The sequence below is a fragment of the Rhododendron vialii genome, chromosome 3a, assembly GCF_030253575.1.
Source record: "Rhododendron vialii isolate Sample 1 chromosome 3a, ASM3025357v1".
Taxonomy (NCBI): domain Eukaryota; kingdom Viridiplantae; phylum Streptophyta; class Magnoliopsida; order Ericales; family Ericaceae; genus Rhododendron; species Rhododendron vialii.
The window spans coordinates 22,287,586-22,312,589 of record NC_080559.1 but is presented as its reverse complement, the minus strand read 5'-3'; the positions used below and the strand labels follow the sequence as shown (position 1 = coordinate 22,312,589).

The window sequence follows — 25,004 nt, the reverse complement described above, 5'->3', positions numbered from 1 at the left end:
TAGAGCACTTCGAGAGCTTCAATTTCGACCCAAGAACGATCATATTCGGCCAAATATTGACCGAGTTACTGCCATCCAAAGTTTGGTCCAGATTTGCGAGTTTCACCGCTCGTAGAAAACTTCCAACTAGCTTATTCGGCCCCGACTAAGTTTCGGATCAAGGTAGATTAATCTCTACTCATTTTCCCTAGTATAACTTTAGTTATTTTTGTTTATGATAAGGCAAGTTAAAGTATTAGGAATAATTAGCAAGCTCGTTTTACAAAATCTTGAAATGACATTACGATCATGTAGATTTTCTCTACTCACTTCCCTAAGTATAAGTATAACCCCTTGTTCCCTAAACTCTACGTATAGAATCGTACGTTAGATAGTAGAATGCTATTGATTCAAAGTATCAATATCCTTATTGTTTTCCTTAAGTAGATAAGGTTATCTATTGTTTAGTTTCAAGTAGATAAGGTTATCTATCGTTTAAAATGCATGATTGTCAATAAGTTTATCTCACTAATGGAGGTATGAGCATGTTAGATAAATGACTTTGTCTTAAATAAACATATGTTGTATCGAATTTCTCAAAAAGTAAGATAGAACGATTTTCGAAAAAGAAGATTTTAACGCTTGATTTGAAGTATTCATATTTTGATCTTTGAATGGTTATGAGCATGATTATTAATATAGAATTGGATGATCTTGCTAGTTAGTTTCAAGATTTCAATGAATGATTTATGTTTGTAAAAAAGTCCTACCGCGGAGTCTATGCATGAAAACGTGACACGGAAATCGAGAAAGTTAGAAACATGACACTTAGGGTGTGATTAACGAAAATGCGTGTTTTAAAAAGATGAAATGTTTTGGAAACCGCAATGTGGCCGGACATGGTAGCCCGTTGTGTGGTGTGTGTTTTGTGTGCCAATGGGAACCCGGTGCGGCGGAACCATTGTGAGGATACTCGGAAGACCGGAACGGCGGAACCGAGGTTGGGTGTGTGGCTTGGTTATCCGCGTTACGGAGCCAATGCAATTGTGTGCCAATGGGAACCCGGTGCGGCGGAACCATTGTGAGGATACTCGGGAGACCGGAACGGCGGAACCGAGGTTGGGTGTGTAGCTTGGTTATCCGCGATACGGAGCCAATGCAAATGATTTTGAAAGGTTGGGTGTGTAGCTTGGTTATCCGCGGTACGGAGCCAATACAAATGATTTTGAAAGGTTGAAATGTTGACACGGTCTACGATGAGTCGCGTAGGAGAAACACGGAAATCTTGGACACCAACGATAGATGATTAACGAATGTGGATGTGTCATTGTTAGCTGTATATACATGTATCATGTGGAAATCGATGATTGTATGACCTGTTGTTTGTAAGTTATGGGTTAGCGGGTATGAGTTTGTTCTATTGAGCGTTGTAGCTCACGATGTTACCTTTTGGTGACCATGACATATTATATCGGTGGCGACGCTGGTATAATGTGTCAGACTCCTTAGATGAACAGGATAAGATGTACACCGTGGAAGCTTTTGGAGCAGAGGAGCTTGCTAGGATGGAAGAGCAAGCAGAGTAGTGTTAGGAACCCTAGTTTCCTTTCTTGTTGAATAAATGTACCCTTTCCTTATGATGTATTTATGATGTAATAATGAGCCAGACTCTCTTTATTATATAATAAATGCCTCATTTAACGTACCCAAAATTGGGGGCGTTACAACTTGGTATCAAAGCTTTAGGTTCAAAACCCCGGCCATGGGTAGAATGGGTAGAACCATAAGATAGTTGTCCGTTGCACAAATGAGAATTGAGTTTAAGTTTACCGTCTCAAATTGGGTGGAATTCTGTCAAAACAATCTTCGGATTAAAGCAAGGCACGGAATTGGCAGTACGGCCGAGCTGGGAATTCCCGAACAATTGGATGATGACTTAAATCAAGAATCGAATGTGGAACTTAGAAACTCGAAAATATTTTTGGTATTAGTAAACCTTGCGGCTCGTTCTTGAAATAAATATTTTCCCACGCTTCTTAAGGAACTAGTGCGGAACCTAGCACCGAGTGCCGAGCACAACCCCAGTAGGCGCGGCAAACCGAACCCCCCCTAACCTTCAAATTTCAAAATTTCAACCTCCAAAATTCAAAATTCAAATTTAAATCTTCAAACCTTTTCCCTCCTCCACCCACCTTTTCGGCCCCCATATATACCCCACCACCACTTTCATTTCATCATCTCCCTCACCATCATAACCCCTCCAACTCCTATCCTACCGAACCGAGCCGAGCCATGGCAACCTGACGACAAGGATTTCCGGAAGACGCCATATTCCGAGAAATCGAGCAAGCCGAAATAACCATAACAATCCAAACCTTATGGTTGCAACTCTTCGCCCTCATTATATTTTGTGCGGTAGTCACAATAGGTATGCCACGGTGGTTCGCCGTGAATAACCGTCTCAACACCTTCTGATACGGGACTCTCGTCGTGGCCGTCGCACTCGCCGCAATCATAAAAGAGTACGAACGTCAGTTGCGCCAAGCTTACAACGAAAGATGGTAGAGAATCTCGAGGATGGGCGAGACCCGAAACCAACGACGCCATTTAGACATATATTAGGCCGATTGTAATCCTTCGGGATGTAGGATGTCGAAAATTAGGATCACTCCTATTTGTTTAAATCTGTACTCTTCCTATGTTATTAATGAAGGGCTTATTTCAGTTACTACTTATTCTTATATGTTTCTTAATCTCTATTCACGTACGTGTCCCTACTTGCCTTATAATAGAACTCTATGTTTATGATTGTAATTTCCTTTTATTTATGAAAAACTTGCTTTATTTTAAAGAGTATGGTTGCATACGGTTGCATACTACGTGATAAAATTGCTTTTGACATTTAAAAAGATACACCATTTGTTTTAAAAAAAATAAAAATAAAAAAAAACCTTTCGATTTTCCCTTGTAGATAGTGAATACGCGCCACGGATTTGGATACGATAACGGAGGACCCTCTAAACGCAGAATAGGCCTAACTAAGCTATTTTAGCCATTCTTAGCACTAACCAACCCTAGGCCTAAGCGGCCGGAACCATAGCCGAATTCAATTGCATCCTATTCCATTGCTGCTTTGAAAATTGGTTCGCGTTTCAAAATCTCGATGGTCTTTTCTCACCTCATAGCCCTTTCACTAGGAGTAAGAACCTTGCGATTTCGAGTTACGCGCCGTTAGGAAACTAGATTGTGAATAACTCCTTTCTAATACTAAAAAGGAAGGACTACGAGAGCAAGTCAAGATGCCAGCACCAACGGTAAAGCCGCCACCGCAAGCAACAAAGGTGACATTGATGCAGAAGTTAAAAGAGCATCCCAACGCAACGTCTGAAGCCAACAAGATCAACCATTATTCCCAAAGCTTCCATTCTAACCTCTAACACCGTGAGATTCCTTAGAATCGTAAACCGACAAAGGAAGGCGTGAAAACTGTTCGAGGGCTGCGGACGCTAACCACCTATACTGGACGCAAACTGGGAACACTGAGGTCGAAAAGTTCGTTTAAATTGGGAATGCTCGAAGGGAACGACAATTACGTCCGCCAGCTAGATCCTAGTAGGAAGTATATACCAATCGACTAGTTATATCCATACTATTTCCTAACTACATTGCTTCTCTCAAATCTCTGTTTGAAATTGACATCCTTGTGAAGAAAACCCTCATTGCTTCAAGTAATGAAATCATCCATTTTAACTCTTTACGACACTTATTAACAAGAGTGGCGTAATCCTAGGTATCTTTTGTGACCTAACCTTATTGGCTAGCGATTCAACTCAGTAGTACCTTCCATGGTGTTACTGATCCTAACCGTTATGACTTGTTGGATAACCTTTCACTATCCCTCAAATTTTTCGTAACTCTTGATATTAACCCTTGAGTTTTGAACCTTGAGAATCATAGCAACCATTTTCTTCTGATACAACTTTTATTGACACTTTCGATAATGATCGGCAATGTCATTTTGCAATAACTAAGATTTGATGATTGGTCCATTCAATCATTGATAACTATTCCATTTCGTCCGTAATCAATAAATTCATATCATCTCTTGATGATATTCAAATCATTTCGGAAAAACTCCTTGTTTCATTCTTATGGTACGATCATTCAAATCTGTTTAAAACTAATCTCCTTAGGAGATGGGTACCCTTCCTTGAACTAACCAGGTATCATCAATTCCTTATCAAAAGCTTGCGCTACTTGAGGGCAGCTTAACTCAGTCATTCCCGTCCCGACATCTAGGATTATCTTGGATTTTTGAAATTTTGTTTTCAAGATAGCCGTACCTCTGAAATTACTGCCAGAAGTCGATGCCGCCCAGGTTTATTTTCCCGTGACTGCATAGGTTCTTTCAATGCCTTTGCTAATAATATCCGAGTTTGTAGAATATAGTAGGACTTGCTTGCAGATGTTCGATTTCCCCCTGAATAAGGATGGAGTACTTATGCTGTACGATAATGGAGGGATTCTGCCCAATCGATCCGTTGTTTCCTAGTTTAGAAATGGGTTTAATATCGTTAGGTGGGGAGCATGCTGATTTGATAGGGACGTGATAAGAAAATGCTTGTGGGATACGAGTCCGCATGATGATTGGTAGAAGTTTTGCATTTGGCGTTGGTATCTACGATGGAAACTTCATCAAAGGCGTACTACGAGGCAAATTGTTCAACGACTGAAGCAACTTCAACCCCATCTTGTTAAGCAAGTGATGAGGCTTAATTTGATTAACAAAACATGCAGAAGATTGTGAGAGATGCTTGAAACGCTGTCGTCTTACTTCGAGATACTTCTAGGACCTGCCGGAGCCTTAGACAGTAGCCGTGTGATGCCAAAGCATTTTGTGGGTTGCCAGAGTATTCGAATCTTGATTAGATCGCTGATTGACTTAAAACATACCTATAGGGTCCTTCCTGATTTTGTAGGGGCATTTCTTTCATTCCTTGACATCACCCCTCTCTGTTCAGTCATAAGTTGAAATCCTAATTTTCGAGCCTGATCAACACTGCAAGGGTACCTATACCCATGTAGCGTATTCTATCCTCTTCCAATCGAGAATCTACCCTTGGAATGGGAAGGTTTTTCCTAAACTGTTTATCACTGCATACCTAGAAACTGAACCCATAAGATCGCTGTTGAACCTGTTAGCACTTTAGAAGGAAGAATAGCTGTCAATCTAGTCTACGAAGGTTACGTGATGGAAATACCCTCAAATGACGAAGGTGATCACCTCAATATCACGCTATTAAAGGATTGGTGGTGACCTGCTCCTATTTTAAGGGTGATAGACGATGATTCCAAAGACCAGTATAGCGACGAGATATGATCCGAAGCGACGCACCAATTTCGAGGACGAAATTATTTTAAGGGGGATAGTTTGTAACGACCCTGATTTTTGGTAAATAAAAATTTCGTTAAATATTTAAATTTTATTTTAATTCCTTGGATTTGCTACTAAAAATTTCTTTGTAATTTTAATAATCCGTCATAATTAGATTTGAGATTTATAAAATTATATATTTTCACGCCGAGCAATCTAGTCATTTTCTAAAGACAAGTATGCTTGTAGAAGCACTTGTATTTTTTTTCTAGTGAGTTAAATAAAATCTTTAAATTATATTTCTTGGCTAGAAATCCTACTTGGCAAGTAGAATTAGCATCCAACCGATTAGTTGGTGGAACCCGACCACCGATTCACCTAGTTACAATTTCCTAACCCTAGATGGGCCTTTTTGACCGTCTTTGAGCCTTATGAAACCCTCCGAACCCTATTGAACCATTAGACTATAGGAGTAATCATTTTATTCCTATGTTTAGTCATTTCACTTTACCTAGCATCATTACTTACCCTACCTATTGGATAATAAAGGCAAGGGAAAACTTTAACCTTTGGTCCATAAATGTTAGGGAAAATATTATCCCTTGGACAATAGATTCTCATGACTAGTCATATCAAATTATTACCAATATTTCTTTACCCCTTGGTCCATAATTGTTAGGGAAATTTCTATCCCTTGGTTAATAGACCTTTGACTTGCCAATATGCATGACAAGACAAGTCATACAAAGAATCCCATCATTTTGCTTCCAAAAGAAGCAAGACTAGCCATGCATGCATGCACACCTATGTTCTAGTCTTAAAATCCTAGACTTACTTTTCTAGATTTTCTTGGATGTATATAGATACAAGAGAGAGAGAGAGAGAGAGAGAGAGAGAGAGAGAGAGAGAGAGAGAGGCCGGATGGAGAGAGTGGGGTGGAGTGTGTGCATGAGTTTTGATTATTTACACAAGCAACATTTATAGCCTTAAGCCTATTTTTTTGACTACATGCCAACCCATTCTAGTCTTCCAAAGTACAAAGCTAGCCCATGATTATATTCTTTCTTGCAAGCAACCTCCCCATAGACTTGACAAGTCCAAAACCCTTCATGATGACCTAAGATTTGGCCTACAAATGGAAGTGACAAGTCATGGAAGACTTGGCATGCTTTCAAGCTTGATTGGACATGACAATGGAGCAAATCCATGGGAGGAAGGAGAGAAGGGGGGGCCGGCTATAGAGGAGGGAGGAGGAGCTCAAGTGTTGGCTATAAATAGCACCCCATGCCTTCCATTCAACTCACACCTTCACTTCTTGCTCTCACTTCTCTCTAGAAACCATTTCTGTTTTTCCAGGCAGCCTACTGCCCTTCGTAAATCCGCAATTTTCCCCTGCTTAGGCTAGTTTTTAGAACCAACTCCCTTCAGAAAAGTTGTAGAGCACTTCGAAAACTTCAAGTTAGACCCAAGAACCATCCCAATCGGTGAAGAAATGACAAAGATATTGGCATCCGAAGTTCAGTAAAAATCTCGGATTTCCATTTCCAGACAGCATACTGTCTCTGCCTTTATCACCATTTTTCTCCTACCTAAAGTAGTTTCTAGGATCAACTTCCTTCATAAAAGTTGTAGAGCACTTCGAAACCTTCAAGTTAGACCCAAGAACCATCCCAATCGGCGAAGAAATGACAAAGATATTGGCATCTGAAGTTCAGTAAAAATCTCGGATTTCCATTTCCAGACAGCATACTGTCTCTGCCTTTATCACCATTTTTCTCCTACCTAAAGTAGTTTCTAGGATCAACTTTCTTCACGAAAGTTGTAGAGCACTTCGAGAGCTTCAATTTCGACCCAAGAACGATCATATTCGGCCAAATATTGACCGAGTTACTGCCATCCAAAGTTTGGTCCAGATTTGCGAGTTTCATCGCTCGTAGAAAACTTCCAACTAGCTTATTCGGCCCCGACTAAGTTTCGGATCAAGGTAGATTAATCTCTACTCATTTTCCCTAGTATAACTTTAGTTATTTTTGTTTATGATAAGGCAAGTTAAAGTATTAGGAATAATTAGCAAGCTCGTTTTACAAAATCTTGAAATGACATTACGATCATGTAGATTTTCTCTACTCACTTCCCTAAGTATAAGTATAACCCCTTGTTCCCTAAACTCTACGTATAGAATCGTACGTTAGATAGTAGAATGCTATTGATTCAAAGTATCAATATCCTTATTGTTTTCCTTAAGTAGATAAGGTTATCTATTGTTTAGTTTCAAGTAAATAAGGTTATCTATCGTTTAAAATGCATGATTGTCAATAAGTTTATCTCACTAATGGAGGTATGAGCATCTTAGATAAATGACTTTGTCTTAAATAAACATATGTTATATTGAATTTCTCAAAAAGTAAGATAGAACGATTTTCGAAAAAGAAAATTTTAACGCTTGATTTGAAGTATTCATATTTTGATCTTTGAATGGTTATGAGCATGATTATTAATATAAAATTGGATGATCTTGCTAGTTAGTTTCAAGATTTCAATGAATGATTTATGTTTGTAAAAAAGTCCTACCGCGGAGTCTATGCATGAAAACGTGACACGAAAATCGAGAAAGTTAGAAACATGACACTTAGGGTGTGGTTAACGAAAAGGCGTGTTTTAAAAAGATGAAATGTTTTGGAAACCGCAATGTGGCCGGACATGGTAGCCCGTTGTGTGGTGTGTGTTTTGTGTGCCAATGGGAACTCGGTGCGGCGGAACCATTGTGAGGATACTCGGGAGACCGGAACGGCGAAACCGAGGTTGGGTGTGTGGCTTGGTTATCCGCGTTACGGAGCCAATGCAATTGTGTGCCAATGGGAACCCGGTGCGGCGGAACCATTGTGAGGATACTCGGGAGACCGGAACGGCGGAACCGAGGTTGGGTGTGTAGCTTGGTTATCCGCGGTACGGAGCCAATGCAAATGATTTTGAAAGGTTGGGTGTGTAGCTTGGTTATCCGCGGTACGGAGCCAATACAAATGATTTTGAAAGGTTGAAATGTTGACACGGTCTACGATGAGTCGCGTAGGAGAAACACGGAAATCTTGGACACCAACGATAGATGATTAACGAATGTGGATGTGTCATTGTTAGCTGTATATACATGTATCATGTGGAAATCAATGATTGTATGACCTGTTGTTTGTAAGTTATGGGTTAGCGGGTATGAGTTTGTTCTATTGAGCGTTGTAGCTCACGGTGTTACCTTTTTGTGACCCTGACATATTATATCGGTGGCGACGCTGGTATAATGTGTCAGACTCCTTAGATGAACAGGATAAGATGTACACCGTGGAAGCTTTTGGAGCAGAGGAGCTTGCTAGGATGGAAGAGCAAGCAGAGTAGTGTTAGGAACCCTAGTTTCCTTTCTTGTTGAATAAATGTACCCTTTCCTTATGATGTATTTATGATGTAATAATGAGCCAAACTCTCTTTATTATATAATAAATGCCTCATTTAACGTACCCAAAATTGGGGGCGTTACATTAGTTCTATTTGGTAGGGTACGGAAAAAGTCAAAGAAAAAAGTTTCGGTACGTGTTTCGTACACGATACAGATTTAGAAGTACCATGCAAAGTACCCGTACCCGGTATATTACGGGTTAGAAGTACCTATGCTTCATAGATGTTCATTTAAGTCAACGTTTTCAAAGGCCATTCTGGGGCTCGCCGAGCCCCTTGGGGCTCACCTCGAGGCAAGGCATGACAAAAACGCCCCATGGGCGTTGATTGTTGGGGGAGAACTACAAAAGCGTTCACCCGTCTATTGGAGGCATAAGAAGTGTACGCTTTTCACGTCTTTTTCGTATAGATGACGAAGGTGAACGCATTAGAAGTCGGTTCATGAGAAGAATCGGTTCATTATAAGTGTTTGGGGCAAAGACAGAGGGTTTCCGTATATTTTTGAAAGAAGACTTGAAATGCTTTTAAAAGGGATCTATTAATGCACTACGTTTCTATGCCTTAACATGTTTTTTATTTGAGGCACATTTGCATGGTGCTAACACTATCCCCCTCTTTTTATGGCATTTTAACATAATTTTGCTTTTAATGAATAAAAGTAGAAACTCCAAAGGCATGCCTTAGGCTTGCGCCTTACGTTATGAGAGGTCAACAGCCTCGTCTTGCGCTTTTGCCTCTGAAAACTTTGCATGTAAGTATAATCCACACTGCACTTAAGTTGAAATTTGGATCGCAGATTATTGGTGAGTTATGATTTTTAGTTTTGAGTACCTAATAGTTACGTTATCAATGAACCACCCAAGAAAAACTTTGGCTCCACTACTACTCTTGGCATACCTATGTTGCATGTTAAGTATACTACCACTTACAACAACAACATAACCCATATAGTCCCCAATCATTGAGGGTATCGGCGAGGGAGGATTGGAGACAGACCTAATCTTTGGCAATATGCACAAAGTGATTGCTCCCAGAATACCACTAAAACAGTGGCCCCTTGTTCATGTTTTGCTGCCGAACCATTCTCTCAAATCAAAACCAAATGGCATCAGAGAGAGGTGGCTTGGAGACCCAATTCAATTTTAGTGTATATTACCATGTTTGCTTCATTTATAGTCCAGAACATCCGTAGGTATGCACAAAGTATACTACTACTTACTGACTATAAAGCACAGATACTTCGGAAGTAATGCCATAGGGGTGCCAAATGTGCATTACATTTTTGGATACTCACCTGATGCAACCTGATATACCGGATATGGCAAATAACTATCTTTTCTTTTCCATTTTCTAAATTTTGGATACCTTCCAGATACCCGTGGGATACTTCTAGTTCTAGCATACATCGGGGGTTGAAACAATTTGACAAGTATATTGTGAGGGTGAAACTGCAAAGTCTTGAAGCAGCAAATTGTTGAAGTATATGCATCACTGTAACGTTCGATGAGTACATTGTTGTTTCCCAAAACCCTAGCCTCTTAATTCTCATTCTCTTCTAACATCTCAATTAAAGGATTAATTCTCAGTTCTCAAAAGAGGTACCATCTTTCTCTCTCCCTCTACACAAACGCAAAATGATTAGTTCTGTTCTCAAATCTCAAGCGAAATCTACTAAGGATTCATATAAAGTTTGTTTGGGATTCAAAATTCACTTTGCAAACAAATTTCTATGTTTTGTACTAGCTTTCATTTGGTTTGGGACTTTTGGCAGTTGACATATACTGAATGCTTGGTATTAGTAAATCAGTGAATGCCCTTTTTGTGTTTTATTTTTCTGCCTATTATAAGACTCGTGATTATGGGATATAATTCTTAGAAACTTATGATCGACATATCCATATCCTATTTTTGTAGGTTTATCCTTATCGTATCCATATTTGTGCTTCTTGGCTGCCTGGCATCCAGCTTAATCTGATTGCGGTCACTGTAGGTAAGTGAACTCCCAAAGTCTAGTAGAGACATTTATCATCTCTCCCTCTGCCTCTCTCACACACACAGATATATATGTTTCCAGGTTTTCCCAACAGTAACTTAGAGCTGAGATTCTGACATGTTATCATGGTATTGTGGTTCATTCTTTTACTTTTAACGTAAAAATCTAAAAGCTGAGATTCTGACATGACCTTCATCTTTTTGGTATGAGGCCAGTATTGAAGGTCCCATGGTTCATACCAAGAGCATAATAGCTTTAACTATGACTGCCAGCTGGAAAAAACATCCTGGTCTAATGGAACATTTTCTGTAGTTATTTATTGATTAATGTCATGCACATACACCACAATGACTCCAATAGCTCTCTTAGTCCTTTGGCATGGAATCTTGAAAGTAGTAATATTGGGGGCATCTAGCTTATGATAACTCAGAATGGTGGAGTAACAATCCATTAACAAATATAAAACATAAAACCATTTGCTACTTTATACGTGTTTGGAGACCAATTTAAAAACATAAAACCATTTGCAGAGACAGACATTAGATTCCCAGCCGGCCAAGGCTTAGGGCAGGTTAATGTAGTGAAGGTAAGGTACTCAAGCAATGCAGGATTGCTTACACTTACACTCTTGCCCTTTTACCAATTTTCAACTTTGGTTCCTTAACGTGTGTGTGTTTGTCAGCCTGACAAAAATCGGCATAGACGCCATACATTGCAGTAATTTGAGGACACTAAAGTGGAGGGACGAAACCAAGATTATGGTAAATGTATATAGGATATAGATAATTTTTTAGTGAATCTGTCGGGGTGCACAAATACCATTTTTTATGTAGACAATTATTAACCAATAAATATCGTCTAGGATCAAATACAAATAACATATCTCGTTCCCCATCAATATGCACGTATTTTATTTTGCTAAGTAGATTTAAGATTCAAACTGTGTGGAAATCAATCTTTCATTGGTTTGCCAATCTTTTGGGCTGCTTTATATCAACGGTGGCCCCACTAGTCTGTGATTTTGTGGAAGCAGCAAAAGTAGCTACATTTTTTCAAGGTGGTTTTTTGATTTAGAAGCCTTGTGCCACACCCCTATCCTTGCACTTCCATGTGGCCCGCAGAAATGAAGGGTCAGCATGTGAATCGAAGGGGTTGACTTGGTAGTTAAGGCATGAAACTATTTGCTTCCTCTCAGATGCTATATGGTTTTTGCTTCGGTTTTAATCAATCTCCCAACTAGTTTTCCCTAAAATTAGTTGACGTGCGCCCAATTTAGTTTGGATACCCTAATTATCAAAAGAGTTAAAAGAAAGTGTTAGCTTTTGTCAATGGGATTTCTCACAATAATCAATAAAGGTAACGATCCAGAATATTTCTCTTTTTATTTGGAACCTAAACATTCTGTTAAGTTTTTAACGTTTTCCTTTTCTGTGGTATATATTCAAAGATGTATAGAAAAAGCAAGTATTGCATGGACCAAATAATTGGCATAGTTTGCTTAGACGATGAGTGGAAAATACCATCTAAGCTTATGGGTATATATGCTGTAGCCTTTATGTATTATAATCGTTAGCTGTGGAAGTGCTTTGGTTTCAGAATACTTGACAGTTGACACATTACTTTTGAATGCTTTACATCTAAAGCATTGAATTGCTTAGGTTCTGTTTGGGTCTAGAATTTGTGGAGGGATTCTTTTTCGACGTTTTCACTTTCCAGTGGAATGAAGTAAAATTTCTTTCCTTTGCTCTTCATAAATCTTTTAGAAATCTAAGATCCAAACACCCTCTCACGAAAGTTTTGAGCAATGAAACGAAATGTGCGGATTTCTTCACTTGAAGATCAAATTAATTAGCCTTGCAATCATCAACGTATAAGCTTGTACCAGATCGAAGGTGGTACAAGATTCATTGACTTTTCTGAAGATCATACAAGGCTGTAGAATGACGTTCCTATCCTCAACATGCCTATCAATTAAGAAAATATGTAGGGCTAGTTTGTAATACATGTGCTATCTATCGAAAAAGGTGCACCTATAATGTAACGGATCTTCTCCAAACTGGGATAGGGTAAGAAATCTATCCATTCCCTTTTTATATATGAAGCGTCGATGTCTAGGTTTTAGTAATTTTGATTTTTTCCATAATTTTCTGATAAAATAGTTGTAGCCTTCGGACTTGTACCTTTAGGTATTGTGAAATGAATTAATTGCCTGTTTCAAAAAAATAAAAAAATGAAGCGTTGGTAATTCTAAAACCATGTCATACTCCTACCGGGTATGTTCCAGGAATTGGTACTTCTCCATTTGTACTGAGTACGCAAAACCATAATCATGTCCTTGGGGCTTCTCTTCATTATGGGCTCAATTGGATGCCGTATAAGTTTTGAGTGTATTATGTATGAAGGGGGATAAGATAGTAAGGGGTATTAGTTAAGAATGGAGGACCCACATTGATATGACATTTATAGAGGGTGTATTAAAAAGTACTCCCTCCGTCCCTTTTTTTTTTGTTCAGTATACCATTTTGGGCTGTCTCTTAATAAGTGTCCATTTTGTAAAGTTAGGGGGGTAAAAGTTGGTGTATTGTCTATTTTGTCCCTAAAAGTATCTTTTATTTCGAAAAGTTAGTAAGTAAAAGTGTAATGATGATGGGTAAGTAAGGAAAGTGGAGGAAAAAATTAATGTGAAAGATGTAATGATTATGTCTTTTTAATAAGTTGGAGTTACGAAGCAGAACACTTAAAAATGGACGGAGGGAGTAGATGGTTTGGATGATATATTAGAGAAATGGGATAAATTAATACTTGGTTGGGATGAAGGATAAATTGGGTGTATAAGAAAGAGTGTATGATGTAAAAAGCTATCAAATGACTTATTTGCCCTTGTGCAGTGTTAGATTATTCATTTGATTAATTATATAATGACTTGGCCTCCAACTTTGATTAATTTTGTTCACAAATAATCAATAATAATTTAGTTAATTAATATAATAATTAAATATATTATTTAATATATAAAAAAATCATTTTTTTAAGTGCTTTACTATAGGAGTATTTTTGTTATTTTGTTTATTATGAAATGTAATATGTTAAGTTTATTTTATACAGTACCTTATTTTCTTTTGCTCTTGTGTAGTGTTAAATTAGATTATTGATTAGATTAAATATATAATTACAAAATCCAATACAATTAAATATTTTTTCATTATTAACCAATAATAAATTCCTTAACTAATATATTAATTCATTTGATAGTCAAAAAAATATAAAAAAATCGTTTTTTAGGTGCAAAGCACCGGATAATTTTTTCACAATCAATATTGGACGGTTGGATTGCCTTGATTTCCTAGGTGCAAAGCACCAGATAATTTTCTCATTATTATTATCGACAACAATCCATCTTGATCTCTTTTTCTTCTTCAGATCTGTGAGTCCCTCGCCATCTCAGAGTTCCTCGCCGAAGTCTCCCTCTCGCACGGTCTCTCTCCCTCTCGCTCGCCCATCACTGACGACTATGCCACTCTCCCCAGATCAATTAAATCCCTCTGCTGCTGCATCCGTCCGGTGGCGAAGAACCAGACGACGTCATACTCTCTCCGGTGATGTAATCTCCGACGACGGTCAGCTGTCTCTCCGACGCTCTGCTCTCTCTCACTGTAATCGTCTCTCTCTCTCTCTCTCTCTCTCTCTCTCTCTCGCTCTGCATGTGTGTGTCTCTGTGTGTGAAGGGGGCAGATGAAGAGGGGGATGAGGGAGGGTAGAATGGTCAAAATTCCGGGTGTATTCAGCCGGCTAATTTATTGCTACCCCTGGGGGTGTCTATAATTTATCCCCCTGAGGGGGGATTAGCCTAGATATGGGAAGAGGGGGATTAGATAATACACCCACACAAATGGCATCCAAACGGCGCAAAAAACGTCATGTCAAGCCCTTATACAAGTGTATGAGGTAATACACCCCTCCAATACAATATCCAATCGAGCCCTATAGGATTTGGAAATGAAAAAAGAGAGAGAGAGGGATCTGACAAGGTACACCGTATCACCTATTTTTTTCACAGAAATTTCCTCACATTTTAAATTGCCCATGCAAATCTTCTCAACTACTGAAAACGAAAAAAATGCAAAACTCCGTTAACGGAATGGATGAAATGTCTAAGATACCCTTTTTATGTTATACGGTCAAACGAGGCACATGATCCCCAACTCGATCAGTTTTCTCCAACACACACCCATGGCGAGACTCTCTCTCTCGGCACTCCAATTGGCATGAAAGCCGTAGAAGTTACCAAGAACACGAAACACCATTTTTTCGTTTCTTGCTCGTGTTCTGTCCAAAATTACAAAGGAAAATTCTAAAATCAGTCCAATAAACTGACAATAGTAAATGTGTATTAAAGAATGTAAAAAATAAATAAAAATACAATAGCAAGACCGAATTACAAAAACGATAATCTGATCCAAAAATTGATTTGAGCCCAGAGTCTTGTTCGGCGTGGGGAGATGATCTCAAAACTGTTTTCCCAATCAGAAAACCTATGAGTACCGACCATGGGGGAGGGAAAACGTACCGACGGCCGCCAGAGGGCCGTCTCCGGCCACTGGACGGCCGATCCGAGCCGTCCAAAAATTCTAAAATAAAAAACCGATGGGGCCCTCGCGAGAATTAATGGCATCCGAGGTGTGTAGGGTGCTTGATCCGAGCACCCATTTTTCGTGTATATATGTATATACGTGTATATACACGAAAAATGGGTGCTCGGATCAAGCACCCTACACACCTCGGATGCCGTTGATTCCCAGGCTGGCCCCATCGGTTTTTTTTTACAGAATTTTTGGACGGTTCGGATTGGCCGTCTGGTGGTCGGAGACGGCCCGGCAGCGGCCGTCTGTACATTTTCCCTCCCCATGGTCGGTACATATAGCAATACACGTGCAGGGTGTTGAACACGCGCTAGTCCTATTGGGAAGAAGACCGGAGCTTTTTCCGTTACCATGCCGATTCTGTTCAGAAATTACAGATCGCCAAATCTGATCCAAAAATCTTTTGGATAACCGAGTCTTGTGCGTCTTGACGAGACGAAGAGATTGGTGCAAGACCCATCTCAATCGGAGTAGCACAGAGTTCTCATGGGTCATTCGATCGTGGTGCATGTTGATAAAAAAGGAATTCGGGTGCATGTTGTCCCTCTAGAACAACATGCGTGTTGGGCCAATTCGGGCTGTCCATGCTTGGCAATGGACGGCTCAAATTGCATCTCAATAGAACAACAATGGACGGTCAAGATTTGTTTGATCAAGATGCAATCTGAGCCATCCATTACCAAGTATGGACAGCCCAGATTGGTCCAACACGCATGTTGTCCCCTTAGCAGACACCCCATAAAAGATAGTTTAAGAAAAAAATATTAATGTGAATTTTTTTGGTTCTGTGCATTGAACAATTATTAAATCAAATTAAATTACTTCAAAAAAAATCAAATTAATTTGTAACCAAAAAAAAAAAATCAAACATTATACCTGTTCAATGCATGGGATAAAAAAATATTGGTTTTTTCCGACCCCGTGTATCAAACGGGCAAAACGCTGTGATAAAAAATACAAAAATGCTACGCGCACAACCGTTATATTAATTGTGTGCGTAATTCTGACCCTCTAGATGTATTTGGATGGTCTAGATTTAAAAAAATACTCTTCCAAGAAAAGTTTAATTTTTCCGGAGAAAAATTAATTTGTGACCAAAAAAAAAAAAAAATTCAAACATTATACCCGTTCAATGCATGGGATAAAAAAATATTGGTTTTTTCTAACCCCGTGTATCAAACGAGCAAAACGCTAGTGATAAAAAACACAAAAATCCTACGCGCACAACCGTTATGTTGATTGTGCGCGTAATTCTGACCGTCCAGATGTATTTGGATGGTCTAGATTTTAAAAAAATACTCTTCCTGGAAAAGTTTAATTTTTCCGAAGAAAAGTTTGAGCGAATCTTGGTTATTTATTACAGCAATGGACGGCTAGGGAATGTATTTGGGTTCAAAGCCCTGCGCGCTCTACGTCTAGAAGATCTACGAATCCCTGTAGCGTATGATCCCACAAGCCATGGCTTGGGGTTGGCCATAGGCATTTTTTCATCAATGCTGGCCCAGTCGAGGCTCGGCCTAGAATGGCTCCTCCGTTTGATTCAACCCCGTTTTCCGATGTGATTCAAGGAAAAGAGGGAAGATTTCGGATTTTTAGTCATTATATCTATTCATAGAATAAGTGATGATCCAAAGGTTCGTACTCATGGAATTCTTAGTCTTAGTTTAGGATTTTATTAAATCATCAATTTTCGAAACCTCGATAGCAGAGGATCATCCGAAGAGTTGAGTTGGATTCCGTCGGGAATCATCCGCAGTGACCAGGCCCGGGCGACTATTTACCAAAAACAAATAAGGTGAACAATCAAATTTATTTCTCGATTCAATAGAAGCCCAAAGAGGTGAATAGGGTCCCAAATAAGGAAAAATTTGTAAAAAGCAAATCAAAAGCTCAGTATGCAATTTGAATGAAATTTTTTTTTTTCAAATTCAAATTAGTAATTGAGTTTACACAAAATCCTCGTTTATGCATCTTCGAATGGAAATTGGCATGAGTTCGGGCAAGCCACCAGTCAACGGGCAGATGATACAACCGTTGTATGTGTAGCACTTTAAAATATATATAATTTAATATTTTTTCAATCCCATGTTCGATGAATTTGGAAAATGAATTTAAAGTACCACTTGACAAGACCCTCTTTGACACAGAATAATTTTTCCTAAGAGTCTCTCTGTTCACACACCCACACACACACTTCCCCACGTTTTTCTCTCTTTCATTTTTTTTATTTTTTTAACTGAAAATAGATTTTTATTCAACATGCACTTACTAATTACAATTTACAAGCACAATTTCGCACACAAAAAATACCCAAATCCCAAACTGAGTAATCCTTCTGATATCCCTTATTTCAAGACAGTCTCTCTTTATTAACCAATTGGCCATCAAAGATCACCCCAACAAGGATCGTTGGGCTCGGATATGAAGAACGGAGAGCAATCGTTGTGGCCGGAGAGAAATCAATTGGAAAACCCTTTTCCGTTCGAGTGGAAAGCTGTCCATATTATGATTTGTTGGCCGATGTCTCGCGCTCCAACAAGGCCTGCAGCGAGGGACGGGAATCCGAGCGGCGAGGTTGCGACCGGCGGCGAGGGAACACCAAGACCAGAACTCGCAGCCATGGAGCCATTTCTCACAAACCCAGTAAAGTTTGCCTTTTGATGCCTTCTTCGAGTCTACAATCTTCAAGTCCGCTTCTCGGAGTCCCCACCACTTTTGCTGTTGTGAGATGAATCTCCCATTGCAGCAAGATCGTGATGGAGAGGAAGGAGAGAGAGAGAGCGAGGGGATAGAATTGGGTCTGTGGGTGGAGAAGTATGCGGGTTTTGGTAGACATTTGAGGGCAAAATTGTCCTTAAGCTATATATCTCAATGCCTCACAAGTTTATAAGGCGCGTGTTTCACACTTGGTGTTAAAATGGACGAAAATGGTCTATCAACTAATTTTAGAAACCACAAGTAAGTTATATGCTCACCTTTAAACTATGAAGAAAGCATTCGCACATAACGATAATCAAAAGGGTCAAAGTGAATTTTGCCCAATGTAGGGCAGGAGCAACTGAAAACCACTAGTGGAAGACCCAAAGTTTGCGGGCAGTAGCAACTGAAAACCTCCGGATCAATGAGGGAAGACCTTATTTGGCTATAAATAATGGTGGCCGCTATTTGCAATGCACTTCTTGCTACTCGCAGCCGATTAAAATTTTTATCAATTATGGACAAAAATGTCCTTATTCAGTTTGACCATTATACCCCTAAAATTTCATGTTATTTGACCATTTTACCCTCTTACATAATTCATTACATGCAACCACAAAAATCATCTCCTGTCCATCCCTCCCTCCCTCCCAGAACATACAACCACAAAAAATCTCCCCGTCCATCCATCCCTCCCTCCCCCATTCAAACTCCTCCATTTTCATCCCTACCCAGCTGCCATCACCCACCACAAGGCCCCTCCTACCAGCAGCCTAGTCTGCCTATCTTCCTCCTCTCCTCTTCCTCCTACATTGTCAATGGAAACCTCTATTGCTTATTCTCCCTCCATTGATAAACAAGAAAAAGTTGACCCATCAATACACCACAATTTGGAGTCGGAAGATCACACAATGGATGTTGAGAAACATGTCAAAGATGTTGTAGTGACGGAGCAAAAATCGCAGCAAGAGGTAAGCCCGCCCATTTCAATTTCAGAAGCCCTCCATTTTCAATTTTAGTTCTGGCCTGACACAGTTGGACACGCAGTGCCAAAACTTTACTAACTTTTCGGACTATAATATCTGAATTATGTACAACTATTCGGATATTAATATCCGAATTTATTGCCAGTTTTCAGATATTAATATCTGAATGAAACTGCAGAGAATCCTGCACTTACAGTTGGATACACAGTACCAAAACTTTACTAACTTTTCAAACTCTAGTGTCTGAATTATGTACAACTATTTGGATATTAATATCTGAATATTGTCAACATTGTTGGACTCTTATATCCGAATTTAGTACCAGTTTTCAGATATTAATATCTGAATAAAACTGCTTAGAATCCTACACTTACCTGGTTTGTCTTTGAGTGTTACAGGGTGACACTTCAACACTTGGTAGTTATGTAGGGCCATCGACTATACCTACTTCGACTTGTCCTCCATACGATTATACGGAGCATTTTACAACGGAGACGGTGAGTATTTTTTTTGATAGAGTGTTTATCTTGTGCAATCTTATATTACGGGCTATAATTTTTTATTATGTGTGTGTAGATTTTTCCATCCGATGAGATCATCGGCGTTGACGTAGCAACAAAGGAGGTCATCCATGTCAATTAGCCATTTTTAGATTGAGAAACGATTTAATGTGTTGTATTATGTAATGTGTTCTAATGTTATGAAAATTGGATGATTACGTCTGCTTGTAGTTTTCGGATCATCAAGAAAACTCTTATATTGTATTTCTGTTTGAAAATTCATAGTTGTCAAGTCTGTGACATTCTGTTCAGAAACAAGAATGGTGTCGTGCCATCTCATAGTTTTCATTTTGTTCGAAAATTAGAATCTAATTAAAGGTATACAAATAAGATATTAAAGTCCGAACATGAGTATAAATTTCGGATATTACTTTCCGAACTTATTGATCCAATTCGAACATTAGTATCCGAATGGTGTCAGGCTATGTCATAGTTTTCCTTCGGTTCGGAAATTAGAATCCAATTAAAGGTATAAAAATCAGATATTAAAGTCTGAACATGGGTATAACTTTCGGATATTTGTTTCCGAAATTATTTATTCAGTTCGAACATTAGTGTTCGATTGGTGTTATTCTATTTGATAGTTCTCATTTTGTTCGGAAATTAAACTCCATGTACTAGTATATAAATCAGAAATTAAAGTCCAAAACTTTTTGTTATATATTTCGGATATTTATTTTCGAATTGAATTTTCTCCGAATGAATGGGCTGTTATGGACGAAAAAGAGTGTGAAAATTAAAAGGAAAATTTAAAAATTAACTCCCTTATTTATTATTGGTGAAAATGGGATGTAATTCTTCCTCGTATAACGTGCTAACATGAAAATATACATTTGCAGGAATTTTAGTCCTCGTAAAACGTGTTCGTGTCCAAAAATTCAATGATGCTGCCATTTTTATGTAGTAAGTAAAAAATGGGTTATTTGGAGCGAATTTATTTCTCGAAATACGTGCTGACAGGACTATTAAATGACACCCGAGATTTTGTCAAATAAGACAACGGATTTTGTGTAAAAATTTTTTGACATGACTATTCAATAAAATTTCAGATTGCCCCACTACGATATCCGCCCCTTCCCCCTGAGAGACGACGTTTGATTGCGCTCGGACACGTTAACGGTGATCACTTTGTAACGATACATTTGCGACCAAATTCCCTCATCCTGCCTATTGCAAGGAATTGGTATATACATCACTACTCATTCGCGGATGGATGGAATATACAATATTCAAACAAGATCGAAGAGTTTAAAAACATACTCCCTCCGTCCCAAAATGTTTGTCCGGTCCGCAAAACGGGGTGTTAAAAATAATACAATTTTTGCAAAAAAAAATCAAAAGTTTTTTAACAACTTACTAGATATCGATGAGTATTTTTAATTTGTGAAAAAAAGTTTGAATTTTTTCTTGAAAAAATTGCATTATTTTTATCACTCCGTTTTGCGGACCGGACAATCATTTTGGGACGGAGGGAGTAGTAGGGAATGATGTGGCAACGATGGACATAATCGAACTAGACTAGGTTGGCTCGAAGGACTTTTATATAAAATTTTAGTTCATAGAATCTTATTATAAAATATGAAATTTATGCAAACTCTTATTTTTGGTAGTGTTCTATGTTTGTCTACAGCATTGTCAGTTCGTACGGCACTCCTCATTTAAATCTAAATTTTGACATACGAGTATTGTGTAGCGAATTATCTGTGCCTAGGAAAGTATCAAGAATGATTCAAATCAACCAATATACGTTTAGGTGCCCTACTTAGCATTCATATTTTAACGGTATCCAATTATCACAAATATCCTAATAGTTATTCGCAATAAAACAAAAGTCATTCCACCACGGAAAGTAATCCATAAACCATGGCCATAAAGTGTCCAAAATAATTACAAGGCCATAAAGAGTCCATCAAAAATAAGTCATAGAACATCAAGTCTCAGGTATGGTCACGGCGCCGGCACTTAGTGTAACGACTCGAGTAACGATCCGAACTAGGCCCTGCTATGCTCGCTTCAGCAGCCTCTGTTCCCCTCAAAGTCCTCTGCATTTCAACAAGTGTTTGTCGTAGTTCATACGGGCAAGTTGAAGTCGTAGCCCTAGTACCACCCAAAACACTGTCCAAAATAGCCAAAGCCGCTGCATTGCGCTCTTCTGCACTCTCGGTATACGGCACCTCTACAGGATGGGGTGAGACCCTGAAGTACGATTTCCGCAAAAACGATACGAATCTATACATGAATTAAGGTTTATCACATTATTGCATTTGACTAATATGAAAACACATACAAAACTATAGTATTTATTTTCCTTCTAGGTACTAAAGTCTACCTCACGATGTTGCTCAACCACCACATCCTCCTCACCTCCAACCTCTTGCCTTTGCCCTCGTCCTCGTGTTCTGCCTCGTTTACTTTCCAAAATTAAAGCTTGCTCAGCCTTCCTCTTCCTTGCAGAAACAGTAGGAGGAACTCATGTCATTGTATTTTCTGTACATTACAAACAATACATTAGTCTAACGCTTGAATTAAAGGTAGGTGAATTGGATACTAATTTTTGAATAAAGATACATCAATCGGTGTCACACCCCGCGTCTAGAAACACCCAAAACGAAGTTTAACAAAGAATAAACTACCGTGTCAGGTAATACCAACGACAGGCCACATAAACCTTGGCTATAGAATTATATCAGCATCTATCAATGGTAACATGACAAAAACTTTCCATCAATAAACTTTTTACTTTCAAGTAGGCCTGTCAATGGACCGGATCTAATCCGGATCCGATCCGAAAAATCCGATCCGATCCGGATCCGATAAAGTCGATCCGATAATCCGAATCCGGTAATTCAATACGGATCCGGATCGGATCGGATTAAATCCGTTATCAATCCGAATCCGAACTTTATTTTTTAAAAATTTAAAAAAAAATTTTAAAAAATAGTAATTTTTTTTTTGAAAAAAAAAATGTTTAAGAATTTGTATTTGTATTTTTTATTTTTTTTGAAAAAAAAAATTGTGTTTTTTTGAAATTTTTTTTTTTTTTTGCTAAAATTTTTGAAGTAAAAAAAGTTTCCTGATCAGATTCGAATTTTCGGATCGGATCCGGATTTTTCGGATTCGGATCCGAATTACCACTATCGGATTTGAGTTTTATCGGATCCGGATCGGATTAGGTCTTATCGGATCCGGATCCGGATCTGTCGGATTCGGATCGGATCCGGTTCATTGACAGGCCTACTTTCAAGCTCATAAGAGAAGAATTAAATTGGCATAAGACTTGCACATATAATAAAATATGAGCCAAGTGTCAAGAAAACCCCACCTCTAACTTCTACACAAAAGATTCACCAACACGTCGCTCACGGATTATGTATCTCGGACGACCTCGGAACCTCGTTAACACCTAGTACACAATTGATATCACCAAATCACCTTTACAAAAAGAAAAAATCAAGTTTACTTGCACAAAGCAACATATGAATGCATGAAATGCATGTCCCTCCCAAATAGAAGACTCAAAGTTGTATTTTTAAAGACTAATCCGTACAGAGTTAAAAATCACGAATTTATAAGATCAAATTAGATATATAGAACAGCAACTACTCAAAAAATTAGAATAATACGACCTCGTTAGGTCGCTCAATTAATTCCACAAACTCAGACCACATGCTATGGTCAAAGTATTTCCAATAGTGTCATACCAATTTGTAAAATCTGTCAAGATTAAAGTATACACCCAAATGACCTGGGATTTGGTATAACTCATAATAACACATCAAAGTTCATCCTTGATTTTTCCCGAAATTTTATAAGCAAGAGAACCAACTCAAATTCAATCTCAAAGTCAGAAATTCTGTGCAGGAAACACAGTTTTTCAGCAAAGCAGTCTGTGATCGAATATTCATTACAAATCGTGTACTTCATATTTTTTGATGATTCCATCGCCAAAACAACACTAACTTAACCATCTTTAAGACTCGAAAGGACCCATAACCAATAAACTTGTCTAAGTATAACAAATTTGATGAAAAACGCAGCTTTGGATGCTGCCCAGATTTTCCAAAATTTCTCAACATCAATAGTAGTAAGCAACTTCAAAATTCTACAAGTTCATGCTCATAATCCATCTATATACCAACCAACATGCATCAATCTTGGGTTTCCATGATCAAAATCATAGTATCCATACCAATTAACAATATTTGAGAATTTCAGATGAATTAGGTATAAAATCACCATGTAAGCACTATAGAACCCTAATTCTTAAATCTCTTCCATGTAGGTTGATTCTATATGCACATATTCATCAATACTCATAGTTTAAGGAAGATTTCTTACCACAAGAAGAGAAACTTTCAGATTACATGTCAAACTCCAAGAAATTACTTCAAGTTCTTCAAGCCAAATTAGGGTTTTTCTATTTTTTTTCAATGGAGAAGAAAGAACTCTGAGTGGGGTAATGTTATGAATGTTTATGGGTTCTCACACAATCGGATTCTAATGACTGAAATAGAGAGGACAAATTGGACTCTAATGTCTGAATGGGGTAAAATACTTTGGATATTAAAATTCGAATGAGACAAAACATTTCAGATATTAAATTCTGAATGACCTTACCTTACAAATTCAGCTACATATTAAAATTCAAAAATTTTGTCAATCATTCCTGGACAATGTCAACGGGTTCGTGTCACTGTCTAATCGGTTCACATCATATGATGAAAACGTCTAGAGTGAAAAACTTACGGAGACCGATTACAGAATTGGGGTAAAATACATACACGACTTGGGTATAATTTAAAGTCCGAATGGGATAAAATATTTTGGATATTAAAATCTGAATGAGGCAAAAAAATTCAAATATTACATTCCGAATGAGCTATGCTAACAAATTCAGCTGCTGTTGTAGTACATAGGGGCCAATCGGCCAATTGGATACTAAAATCCGAATGAGGCAATAAATTTCAAATCTTAAAATCCGAATAGGGGCAAACAATCAGACTTTAATATCCGAAACTGTGGAAAACAAACGGACTCTAATGTTCGATCAAATCTGAAATACACGAAATAGCAACATACTTACTGTGCGTTTCTCAAAAAAATTCAAACTAAAATTGAACAAAAATAAAAAACACCCGCGTAATAACAAGATTCAAAAATTTACCAATGTTCAACTTCTAAATAGTTGGTGATGCCGATGTGTTGTGCGTTCTTCTCACACCTCCTTCGCCTCAAAGTTGTATTGCTATTGTGGTGTGGTGAGAGTGGTGTTGTGGTGGTGACTGATGGAGGAGAAGAAGAAATGGGGCAATAGGAGAAGAATAAACGGGG

At 38.4% G+C, this 25,004-nt stretch overlaps 1 non-coding gene across 1 annotated transcript; it reads right to left on the bottom strand.

Moving 5' to 3' along the window:
* Positions 1 to 9,861: 9,861 nt before the first annotated feature.
* LOC131321498 (small nucleolar RNA snoR100) lies at positions 9,862 to 9,969 on the bottom strand. Its single transcript, XR_009198541.1, has one exon. It is a non-coding gene; the product is annotated as a small nucleolar RNA snoR100 (small nucleolar RNA).
* Positions 9,970 to 25,004: the final 15,035 nt, after the last annotated feature.